Here is a 24,029-nt window from a genome sequence, read left to right on the forward strand (position 1 = left end):
TTTATTTTTCTAACAAGAAAGGTGTGCTATTTGCAATATTCTTTTTATTTACTGTGTGTAATTCAGAATTTTCTGTGTTTGGAATTTGTTAGGGGTTGGAGTGGGTGTCTGCCCATTTACCAGTCTCCATCTGAGCTGCTCCCTACCTCCTGGTAGCTGTAAAAATTCATTTCCATCCCTTCTCCTTGTCTCTTTGCAGGTTATCTTGACAAATCAAATTACCACACGGCTGAGCAATGGCCTTGCGGTCCAGGCAGACTTGGTGTCTCCAGCTGATGATTTGTCCCTGTGTGACGGTAAGAGATCCCTTCTGTCAGAGCTGGAACTCTATCCTGACACAAGCGCCCACTGTAACTCGCCATCTCCCGTTGATGTACAGGGGCCTGCGAGAGTGGGGCTATCAAGCCAAACATTAAACATAGAGAACGAAGTGATTTATCCATTTCTTTGAAAATTAAAAGAGAGAAAGCACGTTAAATGGAAGGCACTGATACTTCCTAAGGGCTGGGAATGAGTTTTCAAGCGAAGTTCTGTAATATGCCCTTCAACATTGTTCATTCACATACATTGGGAGCATATTTTTTTTATCCATCTCCTGGAGCTACTGCTGGAGTTAATAGATAGGCGAGGCTGCAGGTTTGATCTGATAATTATCAGTAAGGTCATAGAGAAGAAACTGGCCACAGATGAAAGAGAGCAAACATTTACTCCTGTCTCTTGTACTGTGCCACTCAGTTTTCACATACAGTGCCTCAAACTGAAGCTTTCAATACAGCATGAATGTAATATGAGCTTCAGTGTGATGCTGTGCACTACATTACAACTTCAGGCTTCTTTCTGTTTCTGTACTTGTCTCAGAGCAATGAACTTTGTATAGAATTAGAGACAAGCATTACATGTTTTGGCAGGAAAATGAGCGTTAAGATTGCCAAGGAAAAAAAAAAGTTAATTCTGAATCAAGTTTTGCACTGTAACATAGTAATTTCAGCTTTCCCAAATGCAAAGAATATTGTACCCTCGGTCAAGTATAGATGCAGAGAAGCTTGTTATATAGAGAGTTCAATTTGTGTTTAGACCCAAAGTAGCATGAAGATCTAAAGTGGTAAATTGTGCCAGAATGAAACCTGTGCAAAATGGATGCCTTTGTTTAGCTTCAGAACGAGAACAGCACGAACAAATTCTTGCCTAATCTAACACATAACCTAAGAAACTTCCCTCAAAAGCACAATCAGAAACAAGAAAAAAAGCCACCGTAGCATTCTGTTTCTTTCTAATAACATGTCCAGTCTGCAAATTATCGTTTTTGTTTCTGCCTAAGAAAAGATTATCCTTAAGGTGCCCTGTCAGTGCAAAGTTGTTCACCTCTGACAAAAAGAGGAATTTCACACTCATACAACATTTGATTTCCCTGTTAATGTTGCTATCAAAAAATAGATATGTAGGCACTGCTTTTATATACAGATTATTGCTCTCTCCTGAGAAAATCCCCCATAATTGATTTCCTATTAGGTGTTTGTTCTGGCAGTATTAATCTTTTGGGAGTCTGGGGTGCCCTCAAGAGTCCCTCATGAAGTAGTCTTTCAGCATTAATGCGATAATCATATTTACTCGCATTTTGCAAATGTGGAGTTTTTATGTATGTTCCAGAGTCAGGAATAAAAGCCAAATTTATGGCTGGGTCCTTACCTCACTCTTCCTTTTCACTCGTCACCAACTTAAGTTGAATTTGAACCAGTGACCTCGATGTGAAAGGACCCATAACACATTATTAGTCCTATAAGTAACCAAGATCTCTTTGTTGCATATATCTAATACGTTTTCTTAATCATATCTGAAATCATAGTCTTGTCACTGTAAATGGCGTGCTAAAAAGATAATCTTTTCTTGGACAGAGAGAGAATTGATATTTGCAGACTGGACATGTTATTAGAAAGAAACAGAATGCTACGGTGGCTTTTATTCTTGTTTCTGATTGTGCTTTTGAGGGAAATTGCTTAGGTTATGTGTTAGATTAGGCAAGAAACCAAGGAAGCTGTTCATTTGGTGTGTGTCAGTGAGTTAATCTTAGAAACAAGGTGAACAGACATGGTCAAGCTGTTTCAGACTCAAAGTTTGTCTTCTGCAAAATTGTAATGCAGTACGTAACAGCTTGCATCCTATAAACATGTTGCTTTTTCTGTGAAAATACAAAAGGCTTTAGAAAAGCAACACTGACACCCAATGCCTCACTGCCAGTGCAGTGATAGAAGAACTGTTAGTTTGCGCTGTGTAACAAATGTTTCACTAAATTCCCTGATCTGTGCAGATTTTTACTTCAAGACAGAGAGAAAAACAGCAGTGTATAGTTAGTTGCAAATAAAGCCATAAGTGCAAAAGTTGCTGTGGCTATGGGTTGAGGTCCTTGCTTTAATTTCTTGCCAGTACTATCATCTGAAAGAGTTGATTAACACTATTGTTTTTTGCAGTTCTAAAACTCACAGGCACACTTCTTCACAAGAAACTGGGCTCAGTTTTTATTTGCTCTGTTGATTTGCACCAGCCATACAAGACTGGTCTTTGTACTGGGTCTTAGTGAAGAGCTCCTTTAGTTATAAATAACAATGAGTCAGTTCTTACACCAGATATGCAAAGCAGACTGGATAAAATTAGTTCTCTATATTAGCTGACTTAAAATGCCATTTATATAAGAAATTCATCTTTGAGGTGGGATTATTATGAGAGACCTATTCCTATATAGCCTTCTTGCAAGCCCTGTCATCAGAGAGGAGAGACCAAAACATAATCTAAGTGCCAGTTTCACTTTGTACTTGCACTTGTTTCACAAATACTCCTCTGAAAAAGTCCCGCTACTCCTCCATCTGTTATAATATAAGAAATAATTTTAAACTACTTATTAAGCTCACAGTAGAAATAGTGTAAGCATCCACAACAAAGTATTTTGTGTAGTTGTTAGTTGTTGTTTTTGTTATCTGTGCTTGTGACTGCTACTTTTTGTTATATTTGCAAATTTCAAATGATTGAGTTGTGCCTAATAGAAAGGATCTAGAAGTAAATTCTAAGGTGATGTGGCTGTGTGTTAGCTGGAAAGTGACACATGTTTCATAAGTGTTAGTCTTGGACCTGCAGGTTAAGCAAAATTAAGCAAAATTGTGTTATGGTGCAAAGAGTTGGGACAATATGACCCACTTGAGATCCCTTCTAGTTCCCCAGCATCTATCATGTTAATGTATCTCCCAGCTGCAAGCTCAAACTTGCTCTTGTGGACATCAAAGACAAACCCCATCTTTCTTGGGAAAAGGTCAGGAGTGTGATGTTATGAACAAGAACAGAATCCTCCTCCCAGCATGTACAAAGTGTGAGGCAAGAAAAGAAATCATCTCAGGCTTCTTCAGTCTGAGCTAACACTTTCAAATATTTGTTTGGAGAAGTCGGAATTATTTTGTTTAATGTTGTCTGTAAACTTCTGCCAGCTCCGGGGAGTACGGCGTTCAATCTTCCACCGTTTGTGTTCATCAAACTTTGCCATAGCATTGTATATTTTTAATGCATGGTGTGAGCAATGAGCTTGGTCTGACCTTTTCATTTTTGTTGCCGTGATCTTAGGGTCTTCTAAGCTGTTGAGCCAAACTAGGCTTTTGTATTGTGGAAACTGAAGCAAACTAAGCTTCCCTAATGTCTCCCACAACCGAATGTTTCTACTTTTAGTCTAGAGGCTTTAGTCTATGGAATAAAGTGGAATGTTTGGAGCTAGAATCCTGGGCATCTATTCTTTGCTTTGACTTTGGTTTTCTGTCAGACTGTGATCAAGTTACTTTGCTCTTCAAGCCTGTCTCAGTTTTCCTGTTTTTAATGTGGGGATTTGTTTGTTCTTCACAACTACTGCTTTATATTTGAAGAGGTTCCTATGGGGAGAATAATGTCTTGACCTGCTGCTGGCCCCAGAGTAAAGTCATTCTGTAGATAATTCCCTTTCCCCACTCAAATTCTTCCTCCCCCAGTCCTGGTGCTGTATCCAGAGAAATGACTGAAGGGAATTAATAAAAGCACTCAGGGGCCCTGAAAAACTAGTATTTGTGGATTGTTTTGATTAATTGATTTATATGCCCGTGTTTAAGGTTAGCCCTGCAGATGACTTAAAAAATCAAAAAGAATATTCTCTAAGAATACATACCTATATATATGTAGATCTAAATATATCTGTTTTTCAGCAACTGTGAACTTATGAACAGAACAGCTGCTAAGCAAGGTTCCCAAACACTTTCTGCTTGCAGTTTTACAGTCAGTACAAAGTAATGCTTGTCCTGATGAAGTAACTCCAGCATGTTAAGAATTTAAATGCAGAAGAAAGAATCATAACATTTTGACAGGCTCTAGGCCTTTGGTATTTTAGCTGCATGCTCTGTGAAACCTTTTACTAGCTGGTTTGCACAATTTTGCTTGATAGAGGAGGTAGTTTGTCCTGGATTAGGGAAACACTAGTGTTATTTGATTATAGTAGTTTTTAAAATGAGACATTTCATCAATTATTATCCTGTCCTTCAGCAGGAATTTGATTTTCTGAAACCCAAGTATTTGGAAATAGTAAATAGAAGTTATTTTATCATCATCATATAGAAATAAATAGGCCTATTTATAAAACTAGGATAATCTCCTCCATTTAGTGTAGTGGAAAAAAGGTCATTGCACTGTGTGCCCTTGTGAGACCCGCTAAGGGCTAGTGGATTTTACTTGTGCGCAAAGGGAATACGTGCAAATAACACTTTAGCCAAATTATTTGGGAGATGAGTTCCAACAACTAAGCTGTGTCTGGGCATACAGTAAAGCACTGAACTGAAATTGAGGTGCCTGTGTGAAGAGTGAAGACTAAAACAGAGTCCTGAAAAGGTAATGGAGTTGTGTGTTTGTATTATAGCTTAACTTGGTAGTGAAGTGTTCAAATAGATCTTTTGCCCTCGCCTCTCATGATGATGTGAGGTATCATAGGGAGATTGCCCCTAGTTTTCCTCTGCAGTATGAATCACTCTTTCCCACCTGATGAATCACCACTCAGGTCCAAGACCAGTAGCCCTCCGATGCTGGGGTAGCAGAGCTCAGTGAGTCATCAGGGTTAGGCCTCCAGGCTGAGCCCTTGGAACAGGCCTTTTGTGTAGGAGGAGTTGGCAGAGCTGCTCATTACCTCTCATTACCTTCCTTTCAGCTCACGTGAGTTGTGTGGAGCAGCTCGAGGAGCTTCTTTCTAATTTTCTTTCTGTGCTGCTGGATTTCTTGTCTCAGCAGTCTTTGAGACATCTCCACCATACACGCTGTGATCCCCTGTACCAGTCATCTGAACAGTGCTCTGGGAAGCCTCTTGTTCCTTCAGTCTGTTCTCTGTCTTTCTGAGTTACTTCTCCAGCTTCACCACCTTCATTGGAAAGATTCAGGGCCCACATAACACTGAAAGGTGAGGAAAGAAGCTAATCTTCCTTGGTTCTATAGGGGTCAGGATATGTAGTACATACACTTCAGGACAGGTAACTGATGGACCCCGAAAACAGAAGAGACCTTGATAAATCTCTTGAATTTGTGTTGGAGATAAAAAGGAGTCTGCCCAAAGCAGCAGCAGCATCCCCTGCTTGTGCTTGCACTGTGCTTGTATAACTCTGCCCTCCTAGCAATGGTGCAGCCTGCAGCTGAATGTGTAAGTGGAAGAAAAGGAAGGAAGAAAAGGAAGAAAACCCTGTTAGCTGTTGAGAATGCAGCAAGGAAGTTTGCCATCATTAGAGGGCCTGGCGCAGATGATATAACCATTGGGGAAATGATACTGTGATTGTGTCAACCAGATGCAGGGCTGCGGTGGTGTAAGGAGCAGTTAGATTTCATGATAACAGAGGTCATGTCATCCTGTACTAATTTTGATGCTATATTTCAACAAGTGGGAAGTAGTGACATAAAACATCCAGCCAAATTTTAACGGCTTTTTAATCAAAAGATGGATCTCAGTGTAACAGTATTATAGAAACTGTATGTGTATACAGTAGTTTGAAGCTGAATGACACATGCTTGGTTGTTTGATCTAGACTATGGAAGGGTACCAAATTGTCAGCAGGAGCACTCCAAGTCCTCTGTATATCAGTTTAAGAGAATCTCCATTCCTCATTTCCTAATTGCTATGTTAATAGAATACCCAGTTTTACTGCTTTGTTGTGGTTTCTTTTTGAAGATGTGACATGGCTTATAATCATTAATCAACAATTTGTAATCCAAAAACCCTTCAGGTACATGTGCTGGAGATCACTCATCTGTATAATCAGAGGCATGATAACAGGAATGCTTGCAGTCATAGCCGAGTGCTCAGGAGTTACCACCTCCCTGCTGCTGAATAACTTACCTCGTGGAGACAGAGTGAGACGCAGTGCATGCACTGCACTTCCCCATACAAAATAAAGTGGGTTTGCGTAGATCACTGCTGCCCACACTAATTTATTCGTCTTTTTCTTTGTACTCTGATAAATTGAGAGCGTGCAAGGGTCAGTCGCTGTGTTTCTGTGGATGGGGCATAGCTGTAGAGCACTGTAACAAGACTGCAATTGGTCATCTCTTCATACCCTAAAAATGTTTTAAAATAAAATAAACTAACTCATATTTCACCGTGGCCGAATATAGAAACTATGTTCTAATATAGATTGGAATTTAGCCTTTTGTTTATGCCATAAAAGTACCATTAAGTGACCTAGTTATTTAATGGCAGTAATTGCTTTCCTGCCCACCCCCATCCTGTGCAGAATAAAAACGATTGAACTACATTTTAGCTGTAGTCCTGCAGCTCAGTGGCTTCTATCAGAAACACAAGCCACGATCTGGCTTGGGTTACGTGGTGCAGCTCTATTCTGTGCTCCAGTTGTTGGCAGACCTGCTCTATACTAACTTAGCTTTCAAAGGACATTGTGAAGATGAATCCAGGGGTAAGATGCAGCATTTGTCCCTGGGCACAACGACCAGGCAAATTCTGTCTGATGTTATTCTTAATATCCTGGCTTTTCCTTAAATCAAAGACTGGGAAGGAGGCTGGGAAAAAAATAAAACTGAATCCTCGTTATTCAGTTGCATGTCCTATGGAGTTTTATAGTACCATCTGGGGTCCTCTCTTGTGGTCGGACTTGGAGGGGTTGGAATGATTCCGGTGGATGGGACCACGTCGCTATGGAGGAACCCTGGCTTGTGGCGCTGCATGAAGCCTAGGGCTCCAGTTCGTGACTTGAACCATCTAAGAGTGGCCCTAGATGGAGGTGTTACACAGGAGGAGAGGCCAGGAAAAGAGAGTGGAGAATGGTTTCTGAGGCTCAGGCAGAAGTTCTAGTTTCAGTTCCAGCTGGATTTCCTCTGGATTTACAGCAGGATGTTTGAAAAAGTGGCTCCTTGTTAATCTCAGGCAGCCTCTGTGATTGATGATTCCCCTTAATCGTAAAAAGAGCGTAGTGGTGTTTCTGCTTAATTTGTGTGTATTTCCTGCTTTATTATTGTAATAATGATTTATTGTCTTAACTGATGCAAGTTTTATAATCCATTAGCTTTTTTGGAGGTTGAAGCTGGGTGCTCTTGCATGTGAATGAACTTCTTCCCAGTGACAGTCTGCTCCTAAAAGGTTAGATTCAAATCCAAACATAACATGATGATAAAAACACAGTGTATAGCATATGGTATCTCAATTTAGTGAAAAAGGCAAGCTTGAGCTTGAGCAGATTTTGCATTGCCTGGGCAAAATTCATGTAAGTTGGATTCAGCTTGTCTGCTCATAAATAGCAATATATAATAACTAACTAAATGAAATAAAGGAGTGCTCAGAGAAGGACAACATGAGTGATCATAACATTCTGCAGAAAAGTGGGTGAAGGAAAGGAGAAATGCCTGGAGCTTCCCTAGAGGAAGGCTTGGTTTCTACTAATTTCTCCTCCCCTAAAATTTCCTGTTGCTGCTCTGGTCTCAAGAGGGGTGCTTAAGCAGGTAAGCACTATCTCTTCAAAGGAAGGATAGAAGAGACTCGACTATGGCTATTCCACTGCTAACACTGCAAAACTTTGTTAGCAAAAGGCTCCAAGCAGCCGCTAAGCAGCCATGGATCCCTGGGAGCAACTGGAGCTGTGTGGATACCTGGCAGGGGAGCTGTTGCTGCAGCCTCACGCGCGGGTGTGTAATGGAATAGCATGAGCTCATGCAAGCCGGACATCGCGAAGAAGTTCCAGAGCGTGAAATCTTAGGCCAGCTGTTCCCAAATCGTTCCCGCTGGTGCCTGTTTCCGCAGGCGGCCCCGCCACGGCCGAGCGCGGCAGCCCCGACACGGGTACAAACAATGGAGCCCCTGTGGGGCCTGCGACCCTGCCCGAGGTTGTGCCCCGCGGCTCGGGGGTCGCCGGGTTAGCCGCTCCGATAGCCCCACGTGGGAGGCGCTCCGAGGCCCCGGCCAGCGCCAGCACCACAAATGCCTTTCTATCCCACAGTAATTTGTAGGCCCCTGCCGCCGCCGCTCGGAAAGCGCAGCCGATTAGACGTGACATGTCGCTTTGGTGCATCGAGGACATCTCCGGGAGCAAAAGGTCATGGTCCTCCCACGCTGCCTCAGCTTTTCTTCACGGAGTCGTCGCTTTGTTGGCGCCGCCGTGAGCGCAGCGCCCACGCGGCCCGGCCGCCCTGACCAGGGCACCGCAGCTGCCAGCGGCACCGCTGCCCTCCTGCCCCGCGCCCCCTTCCCCAACCGGCGCGGCCTCGGCGCTCCGGACCTCCCTTCAGGGATGGAGGAGCACGGCCGGCTTTGCTCGAGGGAGGACAGGTTCTGGTGGAAGCCATTAGAAGTCACGCAGGGCGGTGTTTGTGGAGGCCGTCCAGACCTGGTCCTCTGTTTTATAAAGTTGTGATTCTCTGCATACAGATGGGAGCACAACCTTGTAGATGCGCAGTGCTGATGGAGAAGTCAATACAAGGTGGCCTCGTGTGGCTGCTGCTGGAGTCTGCAAAATTATTGTCTTTGAAGCTAGAGAGCACCATCCAGGCAACCTTTATCGTGTAAAATGCAATGTTGAAATGCCCTAATTAAAGATCTGGTTTTTGTGCTTTGTTTTATAGCAATGTTGAATCAAATTTGCAAATCAATATATGCAAAAACAGAAACATTTCAAAATCTATTTTTGAAAAGTGCTTGCTAGCAGCAAGATATTTAAATATTAAATAACGTATTTTAATAGCTGACTTGATAATCTAAGGCCAGTTAGTTCATAGTGTACAGTCATGACTGATAAACAAGACCGTAGCATCATTGCACAGATCTGACAAGAGGAGGAGCCTGACTGAAAAGGATCATTCATTTTGCTTATATTTTTTGTGAATGAATCCTGGAAAATTTCAATAAAGGCAGGAAGGTGCAGAAAAAAATCTGACAATTACTTACTATTTGTAGAAAATGCATTAAAATTGCAACCAAGTCTGATTTACAGAGCCTTTTATTAGAGTCATTTATATTTTTCAGGAAAAGAAACAAGTTATGATGGGTGTAATCTCCCATGCTGCTCAAGAAAATGGTCAGAAAGTCATATAAGCTGGTTACTGTACTCACCCCTCCCAAGTAATTTTTTTAAAAAACTTTTGTACATCAGAAAATGGAGCACAGAGTCACCTGTGTCCATCCAGGTGGGAGAATGTGCACAGTGGAGCCATATCCCAATCATAACATCTCTTAGGTAATCAGGTTAACATCTCTCAAACTCACTTTATCCTTTTGATACTGTGTCTTTTGCATGCCATGTTTCACATATCACATTCTTTTGTGGCTTTGTGGCCTTTTAGTAATTTCCCTGAAATCTATATGTAGCATGTCTGCACTCTTTGGAGCAGTTCTTGGGACATGCATCAATTAAATATGTTTCTGGCACTCTCTTAATGGCATAGTTTCCCTGGAGTCAAAAACTGCTCCAAAAGCTGAGATCATTTGTTTAATATAAAAGCAAAAGGTTATGGAACAACAATTTCAAGCTTCCACAGCCAAGCCCCTGTAGCTTTGAAGAAAAAATAATCTAATAAATTTGATGTTGTATATGCAAAATAAATTCTTGTCTTCCTCTTAAAATAATACTTTTTTTTCTTCCTTTACTTATCTTTTAATTTTAATTCCTTTTTTTACATACTAGGTTTCCAACTTTTTGCTGGACCTTTTGGTTGCTGGTTTTGCTTAGTACATCAGTGGACTGGATTTTGTCAGCTGGGTCTAAGGAACTGTAAATGATGCAGGGTGGTTCTTCATTAAAATTCTTGCTAACCAGTGTGAATCCAGAATTACGTTTTAAATGGTTGAGGCTTTTGGCTGTAGGACACTCTAGAAATATATATATATATATATATATATATAAAGGAGTTTGCTGTTTTCTCAAGTACAGTGGGAGTAGATAAGTTTCCATATTCTACAAGTCCTCTTCAGTAAGATTTGTTGAGTAACTCAGTTATCCCTTAGACGGAATCTATGTTAGCAGTTTCATTCAGATCAGTAATGCGGTTTTGGAGAAAATCCTCAGTTGTCTTCACATACTTGTTCCTTGTTCATTATATTATATAGAGTGTATTTAGTGTGCACCACTAGCGATCTTTTCTATGAGGGTGAGCAGAAGCTCCCCTCAACTCTGGGCATGGTAATTGCCAGGGGACCAGACCAAATCTAGAAGCAGAATAGCAGGCGAGCACACGGTGTAGCAGAAGGGGGTGTTGACAGCCATTGCTTTGGGCTGCTGAGCCTTCCTGTTGCGCCACATGCTCGCTGGTGCAAGCTTGCTTCCTAACCAAACGTGAAGCGCTTTCCCTGTGCGGTAGCGGGTGAGGTAAGGCAGGCAGTGCAGACCACTTGGAGAGTGCGGTAGGAAGGATTAGCAATGAGCTGAAACGTGTATTGCCTGACTTGCTACCAAGCTCAGGTAGCGCTTGAAGAGATGAAATGATAAGATCAATGCTAAGCTGCTGTGTCTTTTGCTTTACTATTGTTTATGTTATTAAATATGACATTGTGCCTGCCCTTGGCCTACCGTCACATCTCTTAGCTGCAGTGAACACATGCCTTGAGTATTGAATTTTTGGTTCCAGTCCTCGACATCTACTGCTGAATGATCTTTCAAAAAGCCCACCCAGTTTCCTTTTATCTCTCTGTTCCCTCTGGCTTTAAACTTTAAACTGATGAGGTAGATGCTTTCTTTTATGAGTTGAAACAGTGGTTGTCATGTTTAAGAGTTAATTAATATTTTAATTTGCTCTTAGAAGACTGCTACCTGTTGAAAGATAAGTGACTAAGAAGATAGGCCTGCAAAATTTTTGATCTAAATTAGAAGTCAGTAAACCTGCTCCTGTAAGAGTTCAGTGAGAATGAAAAACAAGGGAAATTTAGGATAAAATTGTTTTCAAACTATGTAGGGCCCCTCAGTGACCTGAGCTGCATCTTGGGAGGAAGAGGTCTCAGTGGATTCAGGACCTCATGATTCTCAGGGTCCCTCGTTTGCTCTACTGACTGTTCAGCCAGGATGACAAACCAGCCCTGTCTTTGCTCAAGTCCTTTTCCTCTGGGTTAGCATGAGGTAACTGCAAACAGCACGAGACCAGTGTTGCAAGGGCTGTATATTTATGGAAGTTGCTGTGTTGCCTCATGGTCAACAGCTGCCAGCTCTTCCTTTCCTGAAGTAATGTCCTCTTTTTAGTCAGTGCTGTGAAAACCTAGTGTTATGGCCATGTGTGTTAACATGACATGAGGTAGCTGGACTCAGAGGGCCCCAGCGGCAGTGGTGTCCCAGAGGCAGAGGCATCAGGACAGGCTGTTGATCCGAGAATTTGCAGTCCTGCCTGCTGTTTAAATGGAGATGTCTTCTGGCTAGGTGGGAAGGTCCTATGGATGAGAGGAGACAGCAGCACTTCTGCGCCATTCTGTTAACATAAAGGGGCAGGAAAATTTACTTTAATGAGCTAGTTGTGGCCTTCCCACTGGTAGGGTTATCTTGGGGGTGCCTTTCCTAAATGTTAAAAGAGGTGTTTGGGCCCTGGGGTGAACAGTCGTCCTGAGCAAGGCAAAATGCAAACACTGTGAGACTGCTACAGCTTCAGCCCAGGATTTTGCTGCTGTCCTTTTGTATCACATCTAGGGTGGCAGAAATTCACCCATATTTTGATGGGCTGGATTTTTTTAATTGTGGTTTCAATGAAAATAAGTTTTTCATCAAGAGTGACATGTTTTGTGGAGATGTATTTGGTCTGATAAAATAAATATCTTCAAGATGAGAGAGGAAACTGGGCTGAGGCCCTTGATGGGAAAGATAATCCAGGCAAAATAACTTTGGGATTATTTTCTGATTGTTTCTTTTTCTCTCCCTTTCCTCCCTCCCACCCAAAAGCACCCCTCCCACCCAAGGTCATGTTTTTGCTGCAACCTTGAAGAACCACAGTGAAAATAAAATTGTTTTCCAGCCAGCTCTATCTTTTAGCTCCATATGAAATTGTGGTGCTTGTCTTCTATTTTACACGGGTACCTGTGCTAGTGGGGAACAGTATCCTATTTTTTGATTAACAATTGCCCATCGGTGGTGAGTAATCACTAAGCTTCAGCAATTTAATTGCTATTAGCGTTTTAGTGCTGCCAAGCTTAATAGCTCTTTCTAGTTATGATAAAGTTGGCCTGAACCTGCAACCTTTTTTAAACTGAACTTGTTGCTTCCTCTCTGCAGTGCGGTTTCCTTCTCTGGCACCTCACAGTGTTGTGGTCCTGCTATCGATAAGATCACATGTCCTCTTTGCACGCTGTTGGAAAAGACTGCGTCACTAGCCCGCCAAGCGATGTGGGGCTCCCTCCGCTTTGCCCACAGGGCTGATTTCCTGTGATCACCCGGCTGCTTGCTTTGAATGCTGAAAAGAGCTTGCTGCTTTGATATTGTTCTTGCTCTTAAACTCTAAATCTGTACCTTCCACCTTTTTAACGCGCCTCCTGCTTGCTGCCTGTTGTGAATGAGCACAGTGGTGCTCAAAGGATTTAGGGGGTCCCCTCGTTGCTGTCGTGGGTGGTTAAACTCAGAAGCAAGCCACTTGTTTGTCTCCTTTGCTGCTCCTGTTGCCTTTCCAGTCTTCAAGGTCACAATTTCACACTGACTGAATTCTTGAGGCAACCGTGCATTTGTTGACATGCTGATATAAGTGATGCAAATGCAAAGCCTAGAGATGCTAACTCCTGACAATAAAAAAAGGCAGCAGGTCCCCAAGGGAGAAATCCTTTTACCTGTTAGTCTTCAGGAGTCTTGCAGGGCCCTGATCAGTTGTGTTCACTAGGAACCCCTCTGGCCAGGGACTTTTTGCCTTTCCTGTCTTAGCTTTTATACGGGCTCTTAGCTTTTATACAGGCTTGAGCTTACAGTTGCAGTTCAGCTAATAAACCAAACGATGATAGCCATGGCCATCTAGAGTGTTTATCTTTTTTTGAGTCACTTGACCATATAATGGGAATAAAGTAAACATTAATACAGCATTCTTCCTCTGCTCTGTTTCTGATTATATTCTTAGACATGTCTTATACTGGCAGGTTTGGGAATCAAAATGGATATACAAGAACAAAAAAATCCAGCAAAGCTTAAAATGTTTATCAGACTCTTTTAATGCATTGGTCACTAAAACTCTTAGTCACTAAAATTACCCATGCAATGCCTTCCTGCGATCTGCCACCCCCCAAATCCTTGCAAAAGAAAGAAGTAAAACAGCCATATCAGAGAGATGTTTACTTACAGGGCTCTCAGTCAGCTTCCTGTTTGATGGAGCTACAGAGCTGATCCTTATACAGAATGGTGTGGTTGAGTGTTTAGCCTCGAAATTTTAGCAGAGAGATATTAAGCACTGTTCAACTGGTCTGGCCGCAGGCTACTTGTTTGAAAGAGACTGATGATTTTGGTTTCCTTAGGTTCTGGAGCCTTGAGATGGCTTGAAAGCATCTGCTTTACGTTTTGTTTCAGTTTGGGGTTGTATTTTCTTTTACAAAATAAGGCCTTTAAAATTCAAACCCTTGACATTAGGCTACTAGATAAAATTGATGAACTAAAGAATGTTTTCGCATATGACTCTTATTCTTTTGAGATGAACTTTACCTTCTTTTCCTCTTTGTTCTAGGATAATCATTAATATCACTTCCAAGTTCTTCATTTGTTTCTGCATTTTCTCCTTCTACATCAGGGCAACTACAGGTTTCCCAGAGAGGTTGTGCACTCTCCTCCTCTGGAAGGCTTCCAAGTCTGACTAGAACCTGAAACTGGATCTGGTCTAACCCCAGAGTTGTCTCTGCCTTCAGCAGAAGGTTGAACTAGAGACTTGACATCACTCTCAAGTTGAATTATCCTCTGATACTACTTCCTTTTTCTGTATTTTGTCCTTGCTCTTTCCTTGCCCTTTCTTACCATCTTTTTCTGTGTGTTTTCTTCTTTGTTATGCACACATTTATTGCCCCTGCCTGTTATCCTACACACAAGGTTGTAAATTTTGATGAATCTCCAGTACGGATGTTTTATATTAACTGTTTTTTTTTTTATATATATATATATATATATATATAAAGTGTGTTTTATATTAACTTTATATATAGTATATGTTTTATATTAACTGTGGGCTGTTATGAAAGACAGAGATCTTATTCTCTTAATCTGCAATTCCTTAATTATAACTTCACCTACCTTGTTACTGTTAAATGTATAGATGACTTGGAAGATTATCTTTTCTGTCAACTCAGATTAGTAAATGCTTGATACATTTTAAGAAGGAACAATCTTACCTGAAGGCTGAAGAAGAAAAATATTTTCTCTTCTAGAGCCTTCTGACTGCTATGAGGTTGTCACGTACAGAATGAAATTCAGCTTTTTTCCAAAATTCAAACACCATACATACTAATAACTCTGTTCATCTTGAAATAAGCAATTGCTTCTTAATGGAAAAAATACTTATATTGGTATGGCTCAATTGGTAGTTAATGGCACATACAGATCTAAGACTTCCCCAAGTTTTGGCCTAATGGGACCACCAGCTGCCAGATGTCTTGCAATACGCATCCCCTCGTAACTCACAGCCCAGTTTCTCCTCTCATCTTAATCCCAGGATAACATTAAACTACCAGTAAGTCATAGCCCTCAAATGTTGACATTCCTTGAAAAAGTAACTGGGTGTGATGTCAATGATGATTTTACTGTAACTGAGATGTAATCAAGGTGTGTTTCAATGAAAGTGTTTTAAATTCTACCTCATGGTCAATATTAGCATTTTCCTAACACCTAATATAGGCTAGATGAAAAGTATTTGATGATTTCGAAGTATTGACACAAACAGTTATGCCTTCTGCTTGCATCTGGAGTTAAGAAAATACTCGTTTTAAAAAAGAAAGGCAGTACTTTGTAGATTTTAGCATTACTGTAAGGTGCTAAGCTGGGGGTTGTGCAAACCATAGGCTTTTTCCTCTTGTCCATGGACCTTCCAACACAAGTGGTAGTAGCACAAGCTGCTCTCCTGGCTTATCATTTGATGTGGAGATTCCCCTTCCCAAACCAACCAGACTGGACCTTCAGGTTGATTATTTAGTCTTTTACTGAATTCCTCAAGCTGTTGTGAAGGTCATTAGTGATGTAAACTTGTAAATACCTCTTAAATACTGCACTGAGCTGGCAAATCTCTTTTGCTTTGGACATTAAACAAGGGTCCAGTGGGAGCGACAATCTGGCTACTCCTGGCCTGTACTGGATCCAATCCAATGACCTAAAGGTGAAACCTTCTTTCTGTAGGAATCAGTCTCTTGACATGGACCAGATTCTAACTAGAGATGCAGCAGGGAGAATTCTCTATCTTATTGCATGTTTTATGAGCCACAGACTGAGTCAGACTCTTAAGTAATGATACTGTAAAGGCTTTGGGTTTTTTTCATGTCCTTTAATGCATGTGGACAAAACATGCTTCAAAAATTGCAGCCTAAAAATGGCAGATAGGTCTAATTTTCTGTTTGCCTTTTATGGAGTCTGCAGTTCCCTGCGGTTCCAGACTGAAGACCTTGCATGTAATACTCGCAATATATGTTTGTGTGGGGGTTAATACTTTTGTGTTACTTTTAGTTATTTCCTGGCCAGTTAAGGGGGAATATGTGTGTACACGAGGTCTTTTACTGTCTCTCCAGACTTCTTGCCCAGCAGTCTCACTGAAAGGGTCATCCTCTGTCTGTGAAGTTAGTCAATGAGGACGTTGGTGAATCTGATTCTGGCATCTCTGAACACATCTTGGAGGAGACAGCTCCCTGATAAGGGAGAATCATGCTGTTTACACTCTCATGCTTGTGCAGTCACATTTGCAAAAGGAAACAAATAAAAGATAATGTACTACTTTTTTTTTTCTTTAAAGTATATTTGGCTTTAGGCCTTGGCAGGCAGATGTGTGATGGATTGTAGGTGGATGTAGTAAGACTTTAAATTGCGTTACATTCCTCAAGACCTCGGGTTAGTTTCCAAAATATACTCTTTTCCCACACAAAAAAATAGTCCAAATCTATACTGAAAATGGCTGTAAATGCTTTATTAAAAAAAAAAAGTAACAGTTTATGATGAGATGGTGTATATATTGCCTAAAGTGTTAGAATTATTTTAAGTGTTTAAAAAACTATTTTTAGGAGACTGTCAGTCAGGTAGAAGAATGATGGGATGCTAGAATGAAAGGGTACCTTTTAAATGCAAGCAGCATTAAATACCCTTTTTGAAGATTCCTTTTCATTTGTGAGTTTAGTGCCACTGAGTAGTGCCAGAGGAGCTCTGTTTTTACAGTGATGGTTTCCCAGGCAATTCCCAATATGGGCAGTGGTAGCGAAGGCTTTGCTCGACTCAACAGCAAACTTGCACACAAATTTTATGGGACATATTCGTGGCTTAAGAGGCTGTTCCATTTATCTCCCTGTCTGGTTTTAAGCTCCTTTTTAAAGATTGCCCTACTTCTGCATAGCTCTTCTACAGCCAAATAAAGGTAATGTAAGTGAGAAGAAAGAATGCAAGCTTGTGCATACAACGTAAGAAACTGTCCTAAACAGCCATTCGGAGGTTGTTCTGTGGTGGGAAAGCAGTTGGAACTTCCTCAGCAGAAGCTGTCATTGCTAATCAGCTCTGGCAGAGAGCCTCTTAGTGTGACCTGATACGATTTAGCAAGGGATGGCCAAACAGAAATAAGGAATGCTGTTTATTATTGCACCCAAGACTGGTTAACTGCTGTAGGAATTTGTGTTCACTGGACCCTCAGGCTTATCAGACAAAGATAGAAAAACATGAGGAATAAGAGTTCAGAAGAGGTCCACAAGAAATGATGTGTGCTGTAGAAAGGCCTCTCAGCGTGAGGCTTCAGGAGTTCAACCTATCCAATTTGTTGAGAAAGTGGGAATGTACAGGAATTGGGATATGGCACGTCAGGCTTTTTGAACTGTGCAGGGAAAGGTATAAGAATGTGCGGTGACTTGTAGAAGAAGTGTTGAGATTCAACCTCAAGAGACGTAGTGTATCAGCCGTATGAGTGATTGCTTCAAGTGTTCAAGACCTCACAAATCGTTTGTATAGAAACAATCTTTAATCCAAGTTATTTGGGTGCTGGAGACCAGATGAGAGTAAAAGCTGTAGCCAAAGATTGCTAGAGGTCGGGGCAGATGCTCATAGGAAATCCTTCTTGCTATATCTATGAAACACTGACAGTTTTACACTAAGGGAAACTGAAACTGGAAAATGAGAAGCCAAGTAAATGGAGAAAGAGGTAACCTTTCCTTGGGCTTCTTCTGGAGGAGGCAGTTGTCTGTCCTGCAAATAGACCCGTTCCTGCTAATATCCCGTTCTTGCTACCTCTGATTACAGGGCAAGAGGCTCTGCAAACAGCAGCTTGTGCCTCCCCTCAAGTTAGCATTTCATTTTTGGATTTTCTTTGCTGTCATCTGTCAGAACTCACTTATACAACTCATTTCCTCTAGAAATAACTGTCTCTCCAAAGAAGCACTCATGGTAAAGTGGTGGTTTAAGCTTCCCTTTGACTGAGTTCCAGCTTAAAGGATAATAGACCTTTTCTTTTGGTTTGCTGCTCTCTCGCCTCATCTTCATATTCTTTTGCTGTGCTGTTGGAGAGAGAGCCTATTGAGGGAAGCACAGAAACAGAAACTTGGGAGAGATAAGGGAGCCTGTGCACAGGAGGTGGAAGAAGACACGTTGTACAATCACTATCAAACGAGCAGATGATACTGGCAGTCATGTGGTAAAGTGTGACACAAGAAAAAGGGGGATTCGTAGAAAAAGCAAAGTTATGCAGAATTTGAAACTTGGCATGAAGGAGCTTGCATTGGATTCAGTGGTGAAAGATGCTGAATTGCAAGAGGATCATGTGAGCAATGAGCAAGGAAATTTGTCTCAGCAGGGAAATACTACATACGCAGGAGAGTGCAGCGGTGGTACTTTGGAGAACTGAAGGGAGAATATTTTATTGTAAAAACAAATTTAAATCACTTTTATTTTTTCACCTTAGGCATTGAGAACCAGAATCCTGGATCTAGAGAAATAAGAGTGAGGGCAGTATTGAGCTGTGGTGGCCTTTCTTAGGATGCTTCCTCCCCACTTGTCCTCACTGATTCTTTTGCCAGATGATATTCTAGCAGATAAATGTGTGATTTTCAGTGGACAAGTTTGGACCAGGCAGCCATTTGTATGGCCAAAGGTTAAGTTGACGTTAAAAAGAAATAGAAACTCTCTTGATACAGCACCTTCTGATAATGGTTGGAAAGCAACTAGTTCATCCTACCACTTGATCTGTGCCCTCCAGACTGTGTCTGAGGGACAGACCTGCTTTGCTGTTGTGAGTGGGTGAATCTGCCCAGGTCAATTGGCAGATTCAGATACAAAATCCTTTGCAATCCTTTTTTTTTCTTTCTTTTCTCTGATACAAGTTCAGAAAACACCTGCCAGGACACTTCATGATCCAGAGTTTTCTCTTTTTCCTCTGTGTTTTGGTAGTGCTAGATGCATTCCTTCAAACCGAAGAGTTACTCCAGGTAACTCCAGTTTCATCATCAACCAGAAATTAAAAAGGAAGTGAAGAACTGCATGTCCAAGGTGGCAAATATCTTGTCTGTTCCTGAGCTATTGATGAGTGAAAAAAAATAAAGGAAATTGTCTAGAAAAATTAAAGCAACCTCCCCACTAGCATTTGTAAACGTAGCTGTTTGACTTGGTTGCTTTGGCTGCTCTAGGAAGGAATGTTTTGAATTTCATTTCCGTACTCGCCTAAGTCAAGTTCCTTCGAAAGACAGGGAGTATCAAATTGTAACCCACAGTTTCCTTTCAGAGGACTTCTTTCCTGGAGATAAATATCTGAAACAGCTGGAACTTTCATGTCCCACACATCTCTTATACATAAACCAGGGAGGATTCAATATATAATAGATGATATATGTCTCTGTGTATGTGTATATGTCTAGCTGGATTTATTGATAACCACAAAAGTCTTTTTAAAATTGGTGTATCAGGGCAGCTCAGATGAATGTATGATCATTTCCTCTTTATTTTTTTTCTGGAGTTGTTTTGATTTTCATATCTTTTTTTTCATCTAGTGAAATATTTTTGAGAAATCACAGAGTAGACTTGGGTTAAATGTTTTTTTAAAAAAATGATTTAAAATAATGCTAGTCTTTAGAGCAAAAAGGTGAATACCTGTAACGTGAGGATTTGTTTAGGGTAGGATTTGAAGCTGCAGCATTAATCCTAGATACAAGAAAATACGAGTACAAGAATTTTGGACATGTACATATTAGCAGTGTGAAAACTTGGAGTGTTCCCAATTGGTTGCACATTCTTCAGCTACGTGTTTTGGCCAGTTTGTGACTTTTGTGTTGCAGTATTTGCAATGTTAGCATTAAATTATGAATTTTCTTTAAATAGAATGGTAACAGTTAAATTTCCGTTGAATTAATTTTGTTCCTTTGCTCTGCTCTTCCTGTGTGAGACTATTACAGAGCAAATCTTCACTCAAGCCATCACCTATAGCACTTTCTGAAGTACCTCTAACTATAACTCTCACAGGAAGGCAATTTAAGTGCTCTCCCCACACATGAATGAAACCTGATATGATTTTTTTCCTTTAAAATTGTTCTATTTTTTAATTTGTTTTATTTAAAAATAAACCTACTTTATCTGCATCCTGTTTCCCCCATTCTGATCTATCTTTCATAAAGATATTTCTGAAAAGTAAGTATCTACGAATTGCCGTAAACTTTTCATCTTTGTAGAATAGAATTTATTGAACATGACTGTAAGACTTCCCATTAATAAAATGGTCTAAATAGCCACATCCTTCCAAAACACAACGCAGTGAGACTCAGGTGTGGTGGGAGAGGGGCTAAATCATCTTTCATAGGTAGCTGTTCCTGAAGGAGTCCCTTGTGTTTGCTGGTGACTATGAGAATAAGGGATGATTCCCCTTAGTGTGTGAGGCCTCGTGGTGATCTGGTAAAACAGAAATAATGATAAAGACCAATCAAAGCAAGAAAATTCCCCTAAAGGAATTTTCTGGTATGATTAAGTCTGTTTTTATGAGCTGATATGCTATCAGGACCAGTAACAAAGCCAATATAATACAAGCGTGCAGCTTTTAGAGCAGCAGACATAAAAATGCATAACATACAAAAACTCATGATTATAGCAGAATTAATCCTTCATGCATACAAACCATTGCTTTGGTTTGTTGGTTTATAAATGTTGCTAATTATAGCCCTTCTACCAGTTTACACTGTCTAATATTTATATACAAAAGTTTGCTTGTATGTCCCCATTCTCTTCAGGATTTATAGTTGTTTCTGTTTAAACACAAGGTCTGAAATTGTATTCCTGAATAACAGAGCCTTTTTTCCCCCTCTATACTAGTATGAATAGCTCAATGCATCTCCTTACAATATGCACGATATCATCTTCAAATAGGTCATTTGTCAACTCTCTCTGGGCTCTGATTCACCATTGAATGTTGGCAATGTTGAAAAATTACTTCTGTGCTAAAAAAAAAACAAAAAACCCCACAGAAGTGATTAACTTTTACAGAGCTAAACTTTAGCTTTGAAGTAAGTGTCAATGGATTGTGTAAAATTGCTGAGAGTTGTCCTTCTATGAGAATGGATGAGGCCAAACCTTTAAATAATAATTGTTGCAGAATAATGTATTTCTAGATGTATTTTTCAAGATATCAGGAGGTCAGAGAGTACTAAAATATTAGAATTTATAAATGCAGGTTTTTCTAGCAGTAGCATCGAATTTCGTTCTGTAAAACACTTATCTTGCTGGCTGTGCTTGGCGTCTTGTCAAATAAAAATCAGGCTCGAGTTTACATTAATCCTGAGAAAGGAAAAAAGCAAAAGGTTCTTCATCCTGGAGTGGTTATACACTTATAGTATCTTTTTCTTTTTTTCCTTGCAGTTAAGAATTTCAAATTAGATAATAAAATAGTTAAAATTACAACCCAAAATGTGTCAACCTTCCAAAAACTTAAAGGATGATTTTTAATGCTAACAACTAGATGCTGGTCATGGCTCTGGTGCTGCTTGTGAGGAACCCATAATGACTGTAGTTTTGGCATCGTAGCCAAAGTTGTTGTGTGAGGGGAAAAATGAGATGAAACCCATTAAAAGTCCTAAAAAGCTAGAAAGCAACTACTGAAATATGCATAAAGGGCAGGAAAGTCAGCAGAAAGGAATATATACTCTGAATTGGAAAGAAATAGGTGGCTTTGAAATTGTATCCCTTGCTTTGCCATTGCCATATTCATGCCCTAAATCTGACTGCAGCTTTCAGCTTCCACCGCATGTTTACATTGGAAATCTCTCTGTGCGCATATAGAGTTTGTTCTCTTATGAAATCATGTCTCGAGGGAAGGATAATTTAAAGCCATTTCCATTTGTTATGTCTGAGCCGAACTAGGCTATTAGGGGTTGCTAATGCTGGATAAACTCAAAACCTACAACTACCTTCATCTGTGGATTAGAGAATCTGTCCAACAAATTGCCTGCTGATATTACCAGAGTAAGGAACTATGGGTGGTTTCATGTTGTAGCCAACACTGCGGTCATTTTGTCTTCTAACCAGTGCAGGATTGTGCTGATAATTACAGATGTGCAGCTGACTTCACTTTAAGACAACTGATTTTTTTTTTTTTTAGAGGTTAAGTCTGATAATAGCCAATGTAAACGTAGGTTTATTGGTTAGGACCCCCTGCTGGAAGCCTCTGAGGAAATGCGGACAAGGTTTTTGTAATTCCAGATGCAGCATAATCTTATTTTGTCTAAAGGAGCTAGGTTATGAGTTCAAGCAAAGCCGTGAGGAGAAGGCAAGTTGTTAGCTGTGCTTCAGGAGTAGCCACAGATGGCATTGAAAGTTGGAGGCACATCACGAAAGCTGAACTTCTTCTTTCTTCTCTCATGCTTTGGCAGGAGAATGATGATGTAACACAGTAATGTTGGCTTATTTTAGCTATAAATTTCCACTCCTTCATTGCTTCAGATAATACTTTAATGGATAGTACAGCTGGGAGCCAAGAATCAACCCATTCATCTTTACCTCCTCCTCAATCACCCTCTAACCAACAGCTTCTATTGGAGTGGTGAGCCTGACTGGCCTCCTTTATGCTGGGATCCAAGACCTAGGGCCCTGTTGGAAAACCATTCATTCCTATTTGTGAGTGCATATTCCTAGCTAGTTTTAGCAGTATTCTTATTAAAACTGAAAAAATGAGACACCAATTTATGTTATTTATAATTACAGGATACATTGAGAAGCTTTATAGATTTTTATTGCAGACGAATGGTTCTGTAAGTGGAAGCTCATTACAGTCACTTATTTAAATTACTGGGCTTGAACATCACAATAACTTGCTTTCTGGTGAAATTCTTTAGCATTTCTCTTTGCTTGGGAGACGGAAAAACAAATCACTCCTTTGGTATGTCCCAGATGTCCCAACTGTGCAGAGGCATAAAGGTGAAAAAGAACAGAACAAGGTTATAATTCACAGAGGGCATAAAATCTGTCTTGCTTAAAGCTTCCTCATCATAGTCATACCCTAATTTTCTCAATGATTTTGCACCACAGGATTTCTGACTGCCCTAAGATGCCCTGGATGTTTTAACTCACTATGAATAGCCAGGACTAAAAGAAATAAGATAGCCTTCATTGTGATTGCTTTTTAAAATTTAGAAGGGTTCATTATGTTTTGTAAGGCCTTGTGATTCCAGCTTATCAAAAGGGAGGTCAGACCTTGCTTGTCTCATTCACAGGCAGCTGCCCTGGTTTTACCTTGACTGCCTGCAAGAAAAGCATCTCAAGTTCAGCCTTTGTGTTTGCACTTCCAGAAATGTACTGGACATGGAGTACAGTGGATGTACTGGGCATGAAGTACAGTGGAGAGGAAGAAGATAGGCGTAATTTTATCTGCATAACAGGTTTATAAACAGAGAGGTGAGGAAAAATAAATACACCAATTTCCAAGCTGCAGAAACTAGAATGTTTTCCAAGTTCTGCTTTCTGTGATTTTTGTAATCAAACTTCCATTGATTTCCTTTAGTCACGGCATGATTAAATTTATCTCCCAAATTCTTTGTATTTCTTTTTGAAGGTAAAGGCAATTTAGATACAGTTCAACCACCAGGGCCTAGTTGGAAAGCACTGTCAAACATTCCTCAAGTACATCAGCACCACTAGCAACATCCACTGAAGCAGGAGACAGGATTTTTAAATTGGTTTGAAAACAGTATTTTACACCTTTTCAAGTTGCAGTGTGTGAAATACAGAAATACATATCAACTTGACATTTGCCTGTAAAAGAAATTTCAAAAATTCAGGAAAGTTTTTAAAACTTGATGGAAATTTTATGTTATGTTGAGATGGAAAAAAGGAATAATTAGTTTAGTTGTCTTGCTCATGACTGATCATTTGTGAGTTTTGAAAACAGTTGCATATCCAATTCCTGAAAGTGTGTCTTTT

General features: G+C 40.4%; 1 long non-coding RNA gene across 2 annotated transcripts in view; it reads left to right on the forward strand.

The window, feature by feature from the left end:
* The first annotated feature begins 203 nt into the window (after positions 1-203).
* Positions 204-24,029, forward strand: part of LOC112946411 — a 198,107-nt gene continuing 174,281 nt past the window's right edge. For both annotated transcript variants that reach the window (XR_003249235.1, XR_003249236.1), the window contains exon 1: positions 204-296. This is a non-coding gene — a long non-coding RNA (uncharacterized LOC112946411). The remainder of the gene's footprint in view (positions 297-24,029) is intronic.

The sequence above is a fragment of the Nothoprocta perdicaria genome, unplaced genomic scaffold, assembly GCF_003342845.1.
Source record: "Nothoprocta perdicaria isolate Ctin4 unplaced genomic scaffold, notPer1 scaffold_204, whole genome shotgun sequence".
In the NCBI taxonomy this organism is placed as follows: domain Eukaryota; kingdom Metazoa; phylum Chordata; class Aves; order Tinamiformes; family Tinamidae; genus Nothoprocta; species Nothoprocta perdicaria.